The 10,704-nt window shown below is 41.3% G+C and overlaps 1 long non-coding RNA gene across 1 annotated transcript; it reads right to left on the reverse strand.

Annotated features, from left to right (window-relative positions):
- Positions 1-318: 318 nt before the first annotated feature.
- LOC110366277 (uncharacterized) lies at positions 319-10,202 on the reverse strand. Its single transcript, XR_002426505.2, has 3 exons — positions 9,578-10,202; positions 8,723-8,855; positions 319-2,474 (listed from the first exon to the last, which is right to left on the reverse strand). It is a non-coding gene; the product is annotated as an uncharacterized LOC110366277 (long non-coding RNA).
- Positions 10,203-10,704: the final 502 nt, after the last annotated feature.

The following is a 10,704-nucleotide window of genomic DNA, read 5'->3' on the forward strand; positions in this document are numbered from 1 at the left end:
GTTTAGTAAGATTGCTGACCACACAACTTACAGGAAATAGTTTATTCACCACACTATTATCCATGTCCTCTTTACACTCTCTTTTGGTATCAACAGCATGCCAGATCTGCCAAGGGGAATTAATAGATACAGACTCAACTCCAAAACTGAAGGGGTGGTGGGAACCACCTTAAATTTTATTCACAATTACAGTGTTTTTAGTGTTGTACCCTGTCAAGAACAGTCGTCTTTTTTTTTTTTTTTTTTTTAAAAAAAATAAAAAGTTTTTTTTAATAATAAAACTTCCAGGGATGAAGGTTTTTTTTCCTGTGTCTTCCATTTTTTTTTTTTTTTTTTTTTTTTTTTAATAAAAGAAAAGAAATAGAGATGTGTTTGGAGCTGCTGGAAGCAGCCCAGATTCAGGACAAAATCTGAAATGCTGTGTACCACTTAAATTCACTATCTTTTGAAAAATTTGAGCATGTCAAAATGTTTAATTCTAAAATTATGAAATTGAGTAAATCTGTGGTGAAAACAGAGCCATGTATTTCCCAACCCTGCAGAGAAAGTGGCTGTTTCATTGATATTTGCTAAAAATGGCCTGACAACAGGCTTCTGTGAATGTTTATGTATGTGTGAAAAGTGTGGAATGCCCTGCTCATGCACATACAATTACACAAATGCATGTCTGCAGGGCTACAACCTTTGTCACAGAACTCAGTAATTAATAGTTTAGCCTCCTTGTTTCACCACTTTTGTGCAGGTCTATATATAAAACTGGAAACTACTATAGGAGCAGCTTGAGAGGCATATGTGGGTTTATTCCCTTTTGCTACCTCCATTCTCATCATACATATTTCTACAAGACAATTGGACTTTGCATGGTAAGGACAGCATAAAGAAAAGTAAAATCAATGAAAGAACCAAGGTTTTTTTTTTTTTTTTCCATGCAAAATGTGCACTGAAAATCTGTGGATGCCTGAGCTAAAATTACAAAACAAATCTTGCCCTGTACTGATGGGTTGTTTTAGACTATCAGAATGCATGAAACACAATTATTTTTCTATCACAAGTAATCTCCTCCAGATAAGCACATCTCACAACCATTTGCAGTCTGTGCCCAGAGCTTCTAGGTCCTACTCCTTGTTTTAGCCACAAGCAGTGGCATGGGCTGCAAGATGGGATAACGCTGTGGTCTGAGTGTCAAGGTGAAAAATACCTCAATGCCTGCCCTGTTTGAGCCTTGTTGCATGTTTTATGCCTGTGCCCCTGTTGCAGTTGCTTCAGCAGCACGACTCTTCTGGGAATGTGACCTGGGCATTGGGGGTTAAACCTCCACGTTGTGGGTGAGGGACCTGCATTGGCACCTTTGCAGCAAGAGATGCTTCTGCTCTCTACTCACCATAATGTGGCTGGAACTCTGGCATAAACAGAGCCTTAAGCGTGGTGAAAACTCCACATTACCAGCCAGCCCCTTTGCTTGGTGTGACACTCCCAGAGAGTTGCTACCTGAAGCAGTGTCCCTTAGCTGAGGGCTGTGCCAGCCCTGGGGCTCTCCAAGGGAGACCGGCATGCCTGGGACATATCTGAGATGCCCCTGGGTGAACAGGGATGCAGGGAACATGCAGTTGTCCTTTTGTCCCTGTCAGCCTGTGTAACAGGGCTGAAAAAGCATTTTTAAAAATTTATTTTCTGCTTAAGAATGGGAGGCAGCTAAATAAACTTGCAATTCAATCTCACATCTGTGCAAAACTAAACAAATATCACTCAGGTGTTTTCAAACACATAAATATTTAATTGCTACTGTAAGGACAGGCTGGTAGGGGAAGACAGAAGAAGTTTACCATATTCTTATTATTTTTTCCTGTGGGTGAAAGTCCAGCAAACCTTTCACGAGATAATTATGTGAGGACGGTATGGAGATGTGTGGTGTAGCACATGTGAATGCTGACCTGGCTGCTCCCAGGAGCTGGTGGGGTTGGTGTGATGCTCAGAATAACATTTCCTTCTGGGAGGCTGGAGAAGGAAGAGCTGAGAGACTGGAGTGGACGCAGAAGGGATGTGCTCAATTAGAAACCCTCAAATTTTACACTGTCAAGCACTGAGGGAAATGACTGATGCCAATGAGGGATCATGTTGCTCTGTGACCAGTCTGGAGTCTCTGAGCATCTTCTTGACACCTTCCCTCCTCTTGATGGGAGGTGATGATATAATTTGCAGTCAGATAAGGATATGCATATTTACGCAGGCTGTGGGAGGTGGGAGAAGGAGGCCTTGTGCAGGAAATGTAATGTTATTTGAAGAAACACACTTCTTGGCCACTTCAACTGGCCTTTTCATTGCAGATCTATTTTTAGCATTCACCAAGGGATTCCATACGAAGGAAATCTTTCTTGATTTTTTTCTTTTTTTTTTTTTTTCTTGTGGGGCAGGATGGTGGGAGAGCTGAGCAGGGTGAAGCCTTGGCAACATTTGCAGTACTCTGGTCATCACGGCTGAAAGGAAAGTAATAATGTCAGGGAGCTCCTAGCTAAGCTCCTGGGGAATATAACCTGGCTATATAGAGAGGGATGTGGGAAAAAAAGGAGATGCAGAAAAGAAGTCATTAAAAAAAAACCAATAGGATACAGAAAGATGTCTTTGCCTCATCTTTAAATGTAGCATGGTATGTGAGTGGTTGTGTTTTTTTTTTTTTTTAAGAATTTATTGTCGCTGAGCAATAGGTATGCCTACCTGTAACTATAGAAACACATTTTGGATTACTTAAATTACAACAAAGAGATATGTTTTATATGTAAAGCTTCTGCATGTATTTTTTTTTTTTTTTTGTGTGTGTGGGTGCGCCTTTTATTTCATTCAAAAGGAAGGTCTGTGAGGACTAGAAAAAGAGGAGGATACTGTCTCTTTATGAATACTAATAAGGAAATCAAGGGGGACAATGGCACTTCAAGTTTCATCTTTCCATTTCCTAGAGGCGCAAACTCTGCAAGTTGTCACCTTGGTGTATTCAGTGCCTCTTGAAGCACTAGACTCCTCCAGAGAGAATGTCAGCCCCAGCCCTGGGCAGTTTTGACAAACAGAGTATATATTGATACATGATAAAGTATGCTAGAAATCACCCCAGCGCTAAAGGCTACTATAGTTTTAATATCATCATTTGAATTAACAAGCATTCTGTGGAGAAATAATGAGCTTTCATTATTCAGAACATCATCCTTACCCCGGGAACTCAGAAACCATTAGCTCTTGAGAACTTAATGAAAAGATGATAAAGAATGTTTTAGATAAAAGTTTGAACGGGTGCACTTGGTAACTAAGGTAAAATATTAATGTTTCTCCCAATGATGAATTGCTGTTGCTAAACTCGTGCTTGCCGAGGAGACGGAGGGGTGTGTAGGTGTTTCCCTGGGCAGGGGCTGGGATGGAGGGCTGTCACCACCAGCACGCCCCATGCTGCTGCCTGCATCCTTCAGAGCAAGAGCAACGGGGGAATCGAGGTAGGAGAAGGGGGAAAGTTGGGTACTCAACTCTCCCCAACCCTCCCCAACAGGGAACTGAAACTAAAATCCTAATGCTGTTTCCTTCTTTTTGGGATTCCCTTTTTCTTTTTTTTCAAATGATAGTCAATGCAATAGAGCCATGAGAGAGCAGGAAGCGGGGGAGGAACAAAATGAACTGCAGCAAAAAATTCCCTTTCTGAAGCCACCTACCAGAGGCTCGGTTTGGGTGGGTCTGAGGCACTCAGGCCAAGTGTGGTTGCCACTTTCTGAAATGCCATATGGGTGGCTTGCTACATGTCTGCAATAAAAACCCCTGGTGCAATAAACGAAGAAAAAAATATATAAAAGTTTAAATTTTATTGGGTGTAAAGCTCTTAAAGAACTGCTGTTCACAAAGAGTATAAAGATTGCTGAGTCTCAGCGTACGTAGCCCTACTAAAATGTGTTAGTCCTGCTGTTTTCTTTCTTTAACTGTAGCAATTTGCTTTCGTGCTGTTCTTTAATCCTTGCACTTATCGGTGTGGAGGGCTTGCAGCCTGCTTCCACCTGTGGGCGTTGGGAGAGGCTGTCTGTCCTTCTGACATAGGTGGAGAGGTTGCGCGGGGAACCCTGAGGTTCAGATTTCTCTGGAAGGGCTCATTCCTGCTAACGAACATGGGTGGGGGGAGGAGAAGGAAAACAAATGGGAATAAACTATCACATAAACAGTCTTAAGTCATGGTGTTTGCTGCTAACAGATGCATTTAGGTAAATGCTGTTACCTCAAGAGGTGTTATCTTCTGGGGATCCTTATCATAATTTTGTTTTAAATCTGAACAGCTGTTGTTTAACTACCACAGACCACAATTTATCTACAGCTTGAGGCCATAAAGGTACCTTTATTACACTCTCATTCCTTTTTTTTTTCCTTCCATTTGATTTAATTTCAGTGTGTCTGACACCAAAATGCTATATACAATTTGCATATTACAATATGCACTATTGCAGATTCCATACACTGCTAAATGGGGAAATTGGAGCAGAATGGTAAATGGGAAAACCTTGCAATGACAAATAAAAGAGGAAGATGAGCTCCCATGTTTCATTTACATGTAAAATATTCTGACAATAGTTGTTTCCCCAAGAACAAAGAGCTGGTTTTTCTAGGGTGACTGGTTTATGATGGCTGCAAGAAGAAAAAAAAGGATGTTTTTTTTGGCACCGGAACAGAAGCATGCTTATCTGAATTGAGCCCTGGGGCTTGCCATATAATTGGAATAAAACTTAAGTCTTACTTAAGAAACCAACAAATATGGAAGCACAAACCATATCCAAAAGGAGCAGCCACACTGTACTAAGACTGAAAATCACCTTTCTACAGACAAAGTCCTGTCTAAAGTTGAAGTCCTGAAAATAAGATACTGTAGCAAAACATAGTTCTGTTTTCAGGAACCTGGTCTTTCGTAGTTGATCTCCAAGGTTTATTACGGGATGCAGGGAGGAGCGGTGTTGCAGGTGTCTTATAGAGTGTGGATAAAGGGTCCTTCTAACCTTGATGTCTCTGAGCCCGATGACCCAGGTGTTATCTTCCAGCCCTAGGTAGCTGCTTATAGTCCTGGAAAGGAATCTTTATTTACAGACCTGAATTTCTCACTGCCCTACTGCAGAAAAGGTGTATGGCTTTCCCCGTGCTTCCCTTTTTCTCGAGGCAATAGGAGGCCTTTGCCTCCAGCACTGTCAGTCCACCAGCTTTCATTGGTAGAAAAACTATGATAAGAAATCTCCCCAAATGTAAAACTTTGGGTAAGAATTTGAGTTTGGATAGTCCTTAACACTTAGCCCAATTCTCTAGAGTTTTGTCTTATGTTAGTTTTTGTTCAGAATAAATAATAGTAATAACACCAGAATTACTGATATGTATAACAGCTCAATGACAGAAAATGCATCTCACCACCTTTGGTCCCTTGTTTCCTCCATCCTAGATGGGAATATGAAAGTTGTGTATGTCTGTGGGAGTGAGGTGTTTTTGTTGAACTGTTTTCCTAAGTACAGAATACATTAATCTGTTGGCACTTAGAAAAAAATAGTATTTCATAACTGAGCTTCTAACTGACCTTTCTTAAATCCATCAAGTAATATGAGACTGTTAAGTTTGACTTCTCAAGAACAGGGTGGAGCAAACCACCCGGTAGGGGGGAAGCAGGCTGGGTATGTATGGCTGCTTAATGATTACCCCTTGATGTGAATCTTGGATGCCATTGGCTATCAAACTATGTTTGTCTCCTTGAAAATGCTTAAAATGAGCACTGGTTGAGAGGGTGGGCTACACTGCAATCCCAGAAACCAACATTTTAATGTCTGAAATATATCCTAGACATTTTACTCTCTCAGTTTAAGTTTCCCCACCTTGGAAAACTGAAAAAAAAGGAGATTTTTTTCTGTGTGTGTTTTTTTTTGTGTGTGTTTTTTTTTTTTTTTTTCCAATTTTTCCTGGTGGTGTAGCAGAAAGAGTTACAAAAAAGGCACTTTAATGTAGTAGTAGACTTAACAGCATGGAGTACTTGTGTCCTTATAGATATTATGTAGTGCTTAGTGTCTCACAAATGAACAGTAGTGGGATTTATTGGAGTACGTGCAGGTATGAACCAGTGGCTAGTGTCTCCTGCAGAGTATTAGTCCTGGAAGTACAACTCCACAAAGAATACTGTCTAGAATTACAAGGCAAGAGCAAGTCAACAGTTAATTGGCTGTGCTGTAATTACTTCTGGATGCATAATGTGCAATGCTTATAGGACTTGTAGAAGTGGCGTACAAATTTCACAGAGGTCTCCTGGTACTTTATCAGGTGTGGAGGATTTTGGTAGTCTCTGTAGATCTTGGGTACTGTTATAATTTATTCCTGCTCTGCCATTTTAAAATAGTGTGTGCGGGTTTTTTATTTCTCTCTTTTTCTTTTTTTCTAAAAAAAAGAATAGTCTGTCTTTAATTGTCTCATAGGCTAGAGGAAAAAATTAGGACAGATGCTGTTCAAAGGCTCTGTCATTCTTTGCTAGGATGGAAATCATTCCACTTGCTTTGTTTGCTTGGAGTGGCTTATGCTTCTGGCAGCGTGTGGCAGCTGCATGTAGTGTGCTATGGTACAATCGCCCAGTGGGTTGCAGATCTAACTAGGGTACGTATGAATATCTACAGAGATAGATGTGATCTTTGAATATCTTGTACCTAATTTTGCCCACCTTTCACCCCAGGGTGGATAAGATGTAATTTCACTGAGTTTATGCAATTACTGTGGTCACATTGGGCAAAGATCTGAAATGTTGAAGAGCTGTGCGGATGGAAATATGTATGAGATCTCTAGAAACGAGGCCAGGCAACAGCAAATTCTTGACCTGGCTATGTCTCATGGTTTCAGCAGTCCCCAGAGCTGTGGCTCTTTGGATGTTATCCAAACCTCTGAAGTAAACCATAATCTTTCCTACTGCAGCCGTGAAAAGGCTCTGCAATTTGGTGGCACAACAGGCACATTTCAGAGCTGCTGAAATCAGACTTGGGAAGTGAGCTCGAAGGGACTTGTGTGCATGTGAGGTTTGTATGTAGGCGGGTCACTCATCTCATGTGATGTGGATGTGGAAGTTATTGCAAAACTTTATAATATGGACTTTGGAATCCCCAAAATGCCATTTGTACTTTACCTTACTAAATATGGAAATCATGTCAAAGGTAAATGTCAAGGGGCTATAAAATTACCCTTCTTATCTCCTGTACATTTATCAGTTGATAAATGGAAAGAAGCCGCTGCCAAAATAACTGTGAATGAATAATTTATAAATGACTGATGCATCGTGTGTGTTGTTTCAGGCAGAAAACAGTAGGACATCAATAATCAAAAGAAGTTGGATTAATTTAGCAGTATTTTGCAGTTAATATTTTTATCTAAATGCTACAGTCTGGACCTTTGTCGTTGGGAGATTCTTCTCTTTGTCACTAAGGGCTGATCCACAGATCACAGAAATCAATAGGCATCAGCTGTTTACTTCAGCAGACTGCAAATCAAATTTATAAGATGCATATATAGTGTTTTTTTTTCTCCTTTTGAAGTTTTCTGAATTTGAATTATTTTAACACTGTGTACCTTAGCATGGAATTTGGTTCAGATGTTTCCTCCCTTCCCATGTCCCTGTGAGTTGAATGTCCCAGGCAAGCAATTTGGAGAACTTAATGGAATAAGGATGCGGGAAAGGTAGCTGCCAAAATAAATACATATCTACCCTCATTTTTCAGATACTTTTGCTTCTGTTCACACACGGAAAACTGATTTCTTGCAACTTAGGTTTCAATGCAAGGACAACTTCCCCCTGCCCTCCCCAGTATGTATCTTTCATGTTCCTACCCCTAAATAGATAACAATTTAAAGATTTTTCAGCACTAGACATTATGAATAATATTAAATTCGAAGAGGTGAACTAGATTCTTTCTTCCTGTTCCCTTCCATGTGATTTAAATATGGCCCATTTTGCCCATCACATGACAGAACTGCCAGAGATTGCCTCAAGCTAGTTTATGGCTTTAACTAAAGGTCATCTTGAGGAGGGGGGGAAATCCCATGGAGTGGGGGAGGTGACAAATGAATTTAAAAATAATACATTAAAAAGTAGCTATTAAGTGTTTGTTTTGAAGAATACAAATGAAAAAGAGAAGCTGGCATTATATCTGAATGAGTGAGGGGAGAGAAAGAAAACTGCCACCAATAATAATAAAATCTCTTCCTCCCTCCGCACAGCACAATGCCTGATGAAAAGAAAGGTGCGCAAAAGCGATTGCCCGGGTTTTCGGTCTACAGCTTTCTCTACCTGACCTAGATATCTGGTTAGCAGTTCACCACTGCAGAAAATGCCCTACTGCAAAACTCCGATCCCACCGGCTGCTAATAAGAGCAATTCTCACATAGCTCTCCATCCATCCCCACCATGTAATTGGTCTGGCTCTCCCAGCCAGCCGCCGCTCCTCCTCGTAGGCCCACACTGTGAAGAGAAATCCCAGACCTCCCGAGGGCTGAAGGGCTCCAAAACCGTGCTATGTTATCAACAGCTACATGGTTAGCTAACTGCTGTGACTAAATGGAGATTGGGAAGCACTGCAGGCAAGGGATGAAAAGTGATGCCCTCCCATAGCACAATGCTGATATGCGGAATTGGCCCAAACAACGAAACTTCACAGACAGTGCAGCAGAAGGCATTGGCTCTCTTGTTTGGGCATTTTATTACCTGGAGCAAAATGTGCAGAGGAGGGAGATAATGAAGTACTTGCCTAATTCAGTGTGATCCAGCTGGCTAAGCCAGAGGGGCTGCAGAGCAGGAAAAGCTACAGAACTCACTGCTAGCCATTTTCCCTTGATACCTGCGAAGCCAAAACAAAGAAACGCAGAGATCAAAAGGCAGAGCAATATCAATATCTGGAAAGGGGAGGGGGACAACAGAAAGGGAGGGAGAACCTCTAAGATTGGCTGCCCCCACATTTTCCCTTCTGTTCTCTATCTAGTATAGTGTGTGGGGAAATGTTATTTTCCTCATGCTAACTTTTAATCTATTTAAGAAATTCACCAAATTCCCAAACGTTTAGCACCCTGTATGCCACAATACTCAATGTCAGCTTAATTTTTTAAATTTTGTCTACCATTTGTACTTGAGGGGAAAAAAAGTACAGGTTTTGTAATGCAGGCACATGCATGGTAGTGTCTTCAAAAACTTATATCCCCCCCCTTTTTTGTAGCCTAAAAGGCTAGATTCTTATCCAGAGGGAAATTAGAAAATATAAAATGTGTAAATTCCGTGTGTGAATTCTTCTCTCCAGCTCCCAGGCATTGCTGTGCTTTTGCTGCTGCCTGTTTCTTTTTGTCTTCTCCCCCTCAAAAGCCCAGCTACTTAAGTACACAAGACGCATCACTCTCTGTCTCTTCCCCTTCCCTGCCTGCTCCCCACTATCTTCCTACAGAGCGTGGTGAAATTCCAGCTGCACTAACAAGCTGTTCCCCAAACTAGAGTGTAATGCTTGCAAAAAGCCGGCGATAAGTAAAAGGCGGTTACTATACTTAATTAAATATACAAGGCCAAACTTCCTACCTGATGTAATGTAGATGCGATGCTGCGAAAGGAAATGGGAAAATACCCACCTCCACCAAGGCTGAATTTAGCCCATGCTGCTCGTCATGTCTGCCAGGGAATGAATCAATGCTGACCAGTCTGCCTGCCAGCCGCTGTTCATACCATTTTTTTTTTTTTTTTTTTTTAATAGGAGGCAGGCAGACACTATGCATCATTCGGAGATGAGCATCGCAAACATGCTTTGCAGGGAAGCCGACCACAGTGACTGCCAATGTTCTTCCAGTGCCAATTATAGCGATGGTTTAATCGTAAAAGCAGATTCATTAAAATGGGATCAGAGCCAGGGCATTTGTGATTTGGGGGCTTGTGCTAACTTTTGATAGTTATCATCAGGGGCAGCTGATGTGACATCACCCTGCAACTCTATGTGACTTGTGTTTTTAATGGACCACATGCCTTTGCATGATAATTTTGCAGCTAGTTAGCTTGGTGTTAGCTCAAGAGATGCAAACACCAGCAATCAAATCTGAAGATACTGAGAGTTTGCAGTTGTCATGGAAATCAGGGGCAATGGCTGATGTTTACCTCCCCTCTAAAATGAAAGCCCGCTTTTTTCCTCACTTCAGCCTGGAAGTTAACAAAAGGACTAGGTGAGATGGCTACTCTCTAACAAGAAGATTTGAAGATATGGGAAGCTCCTTTTAGGCCTATGTATAAGCCTTCCGGAAACATTTTTTATCTAGGAAAATATTTTAAGTATTGGAAAAATAAAATTCCCCTGCACTTGGCCCAGTTTTTTTCCCATATGGTGGTAGTGTGACGAAGACCTGGTGAATGCCTTGCACAGGTCGCTCTTGGTTGTCAGCAGTGAAAGGGCAAACGTGAAGTGCTGGTTTGTGATCAGGCTCTGTTGTTGTGGAACAGTTGGGGTTTCTCTGTAGGTAGTATGTATATTTGGCCCTTGTTGGATGGAGGCAGCCTGTATTCTTCACTAGATAATATGGAAGTGACACGATGGTGTGTGTCACCTAACCGAGAGTATTCATGTGTGCAAATTAGAAACTGCTCATAAATAACTCAAGAGTTCAGAGCCATTGCAACCTGACCAGGCCACCTCTTGTATCAATACAGCTATCAATAATGGT

This window comes from Columba livia, chromosome 2, assembly GCF_036013475.1.
Source record: "Columba livia isolate bColLiv1 breed racing homer chromosome 2, bColLiv1.pat.W.v2, whole genome shotgun sequence".
In the NCBI taxonomy this organism is placed as follows: Eukaryota; Metazoa; Chordata; class Aves; order Columbiformes; family Columbidae; genus Columba; species Columba livia.